The sequence below is a fragment of the Lepidothrix coronata genome, unplaced genomic scaffold, assembly GCF_001604755.1.
Source record: "Lepidothrix coronata isolate B3197 unplaced genomic scaffold, Lepidothrix_coronata-1.0 Scaffold78, whole genome shotgun sequence".
NCBI classification, from domain to species: domain Eukaryota; kingdom Metazoa; phylum Chordata; class Aves; order Passeriformes; family Pipridae; genus Lepidothrix; species Lepidothrix coronata.
In genome coordinates, this window is record NW_016690258.1 from 3,361,284 (window position 1) to 3,365,649 (window position 4,366).

A 4,366-nucleotide genomic window follows, 5' to 3' on the forward strand; every position below is an offset into this window, starting at 1 on the left:
GCACACATTTAATACTTAGCATATGTTTCCCCATTATAACACTAGCCCCTAAAATTTGGTCTCATTTAGCAGCTTTGTGCCTTCACTCTGATCCAGTGCATCGGGAAGAGGTGAGGTAGAAGGATGTACTGTCCAGTGAGGCCCTGGGTGTTGGGCTATGGCAGACACTTCATCTCAGCAGACTTCTTTGGGCCCTGCTGGGCCCCTCACATCTCTACTGGGGGATGCAGATCAGCCCATTCACATTTAAATTCTCTCTTAGTGGCAGTCAGAAAGTGAGGTGGGTTTTGAGCAGGAGCAGATGTGGGCGAGTTGGCCTTGCACAGTCCTACCTCTCAAGATCCAGGTAATATTTCTCCATCCACCTTAGCCACTGTAGGGAGGGACTCTGTGTTCATCCCAGCAGTAACAGTCAGAAATGATGCTCAACAGAGCAGTCATCGCATCTCCCTCCCCCAATGCTCCACATCATCTCAGCAGGGTACATGGTTCTTGTGCCAGGACATTCAGCTCAGCCTGTGGCCCAGATTTTGGTCTCCCAGTTCTGCCCTCACCTGCTCCAGTGACCCAACAAGATACTTCGTTGTCCTTCCTCTCTCAGTTGCCTTTACCTGCTGGACAAGGTGAGCAGAGCTTTGTGAAGTTCACTCTGGTTGCCCAGCAGGCAAATAGGTGTGATAAGGATGCTGATTGCCTTGGGAACATGGCAAAACACAAACAGCTCTGACTAACTCCGCATGGAAATACCCTCCCTGGAGGGGCAGGCAAGAGGCTGGAACAGAGTGCGCAGCTCTGGGAATTTTCCATCAGCACTGACATAGATGGGCTCCACTCCGAAGTCCTTCCTGGCTGCCCAAAACACGGCAACTCCACATTACTGCACCAGCACTTGGTCCCTTACAGCCAAGGGAGACCACCAGTTGAAGGAATAACTCGAAGGAAGGCAGCACAGGCACAGAAAATGCCCACCTGGTAGGTCCTATACAGAGGAAAAACACTGTGGAGGGCAGGGACTGAGCTGGCAGAGGGCAGGACTGGGCTGTGTGCACAGGGTGAGGGCACAGACATATATTCAGATGCTGCTTAGTCCAGTGAGCCAGGACCAGGCCATGGCTCAGATTTTAAGCCAGTAAGGTTTTGGCCACTGGCCTCCCAAAGCACAGAGTTAGTGTCACTGGTAGGGTTAGGTGCTGGGAGCAGAAGACTGTCTGGGAATCATCCCCAAAGGCTACACAGGACAGCATAAAGGGTCTGCATCCCCTCTGCATAAAAGATTCCACTTCTCATCACCCAGTACTGGTACCATAAACTTTTAGTATTTGCCACTGTGGAGCTTCTTGTACCAATCAATAAACTTTCTGAAGCATTATTCATTTGTCAAAATGCAACTGCTGTTGATGGGAAAACTCGAGATGACTAGGAAGGGCTCACACATGTCCTGACATCCCACGGGAGTCAGGCCTGTGAAAGGCAAGCAGCGTGAGGAGCACTTCAACCCTTCACCTTTTCGTGCCTCTGCTAATGCAAAAGAGGGGATGCACTGAAGGATTAACTATTGATCTGTTACTTTGCCCTCAGATTTAAATTCATTTCCCACTGCAAGGCAGGGGAACATTTCTTTCTCATGACAGGAATAAAAAATTTACTGTTACAGAGTAAGGAAAGGCATTTACATCTTTTCAAACAAACTCAAAAGTGTTAAGAAATATGCGAATTATGGTTAACTGTCTATTTAGGCCACAAATGCTAAAGAGCAAAGTATCTTTCTCCTTGATCTGTTAGCAGAAATAGTCTTATAATTAAATGCAAAGTTTTTAAGTTATGGCAGGAACTTTTCAGGCAGACATGTAACTTTTCCTTTTAGATTCTCACCTTGTGTTCAGATCCCAGTCCTGAACCATACAAACCTGGATGGTGTAGGATCTAGTGGCTAAAACAAAACTTTAGCCGCCAAACCAAACAGAATGGACTGCAGTGATGGACAAAACACTCAGTAGTGCCTGCAGAGTGTCTTGAGCAGCACAGACTTACAGTAGCAGGACAAGGAATTCTGTCACAGGGAATTTCCATGGATACAAGCAAATTTCCATGAAGTTATGGAAGAAAAACTTTTGTAGGCTGTAACCTATGAGCTCCTCTTTTTGCTACTGAAGCCCTGAACAGCAGATTAGAATTCTGCACCTTTGATTATCAGCTATTTAGCGAGATACTGAGGTGTTTTTTATTTAACAAATTGCCATGGAGCTCTTATCTCTTCCTTTCAGATGTCACATCACCTCTGGTAGCTGCTGTGAATGACGAGCAGTCATTCAGACTCCTCTCCCCAAGGCCAGCAACTGCACTTGTACATCGCTTTGATTTTCTGTGAATAAAAGATCACTTACGAGCCTGAAGAGATGCATTATTCATCTTTGAACTCCCCTGAAAATCAGTTTAAACTGTTTATAGCTCCAGTCGTTTGGAACTCAGGTGCACAACTTTGACTCATGACCAAACAGGTCTGGCCAAATTCCTTTGGTGATGCCAGCCAAGGGCCAGTGCTCAGAGGGATCTCTGCTCCACAGCCATCCTCTGTTCTCACATCAGTAGCAATGCTTCTCACAGACATCTGTGTTTGATCCACAGGAGAATCTCTCCCTTTACCTGTGCCGGGAATATTTGTAGATCCTACTGCAGCGTATCACACACTCACGAAGCACAGGGCTATCCACATCTTTTCTTGATGAAAAATGTATTTTATAGGGACATTTGCATTGAAATATTATCTTAATTTCTCCTCCTGTGGCATGTCTTCAATTTTCATTGTCTTAGAAGTGATTGTGTACTTCCTACTTCATCCTGAGGATGATCTTACATTGTCTTTGAGCTGCACAAGAATACACATCTACAAACCAGGCCTTGCTGTCTTTTTTTTTAACCTCCTCTCTTGTACATGAAGTCTAGATTAAGTTAGGTTTTTTCTCACTGAAAACATGAGATAGTTTCCCCAGAGTGTTTTTCCGTTTTCCATCCAGACAGAAACAAGAAGGGAAGCAGGAACACGTTATGCTCCATCTCTCTGGGTTTGCAAACTGTGCTTGTGAAAAGGGCTGAGTTTAATGTGGTCTTGTCAACAAGCTCATTCTCTACAGCGAGTGACACTTTAGACTGTCTTCCAGCATTTTTAATGAGGGATCCCCTCACAGGCTTCAGGGATTTCAGCAGGATTTTAAGAGCCTTACACAATGTCACTCTAACCAGAGAGGAGCTGATGCTCCACAAAGCAAAGCAGCCCAGCAGTAATGACACCAACAGAGCTTTCATGTCAGTGGTTTTCCTTTAGTTTTACAAGAGTGACTGCAGGAGGAACAACCAGCAGGAACATTTGTCCCAACCTTAATTGCTACCTTCAAAACCAGAAAATTAATTTCATATAGCCATGGTGTGCTCCTGCTTTTAATGCACATGCATAAATAGCATTTTAAAAAACCTCTTTGGCAGCTCTGTGAAGAAATACATTATGACAACAACTCCAAATTTAAAGTTGAAAGACATTTTTGGTTTAAGATTTTCATCTCTTCCTGACAAAAAAGCTGTCTTGAAAAAATATTTCATGAACCTCTTCTAGCTAAAGAACATCTGTAGGGAGCTGCTGTAAATATGAGGAGGGGGAGCACTTCCAAAAGGATTTTCAGAAACTCTGATTATATATACTCTCATATTTCCCTTCCTTTTCCTACTACCTCATGTTGTAGGGGACATATTATTCATAGCAAAAGCTATTAAACACAAGTAATTTCTGACATTAGTCCACCTCAACACGACCTCCCTTCCCTCCTCCAAGAGTCACTGCCATAGGCTTAATTTTGCAGCAACAGAGCACAGAAGTGCAAATCCCATCCCCAGGGATGCCAAGGATGCCATAGTGAGAATGGAAAGCATTTACAGGGAGATCCAGGAACATTTTTAATCCTATGGTTTATTCTGCTATCACGCCAAATGTGAGCTGCATCTGAATTTTGAGTGCATAGCTCTACCAGCAGCATGGGGAGGAGAGGGAACAGTGTCACAATAAAGCACTGCAATGTTCTTGTTTTTTATATTGCACATTTGCAATAAAGTTTGTTGCTGCTGTTTCTGTTGTGAGAAACCCTTGCACTGCACCAGAACAGCAGTGACCACTAGAAATTGCATTGCCCTCCTCTACATAACACAGCTTCACCCTCTGTGGCTTGGTCAGGCTTCACCTCAGCACCTTCACTTCCAGGGGGTAACAGCACACACACACACAATTTCTCTGGCTGGCTCTTAAGCAGCAGCTGAGCCTGAACCCAGCATCAGGAACTGAGTTGAGGTCAATCTCCAAATAACAAAATGTTATTTTGGC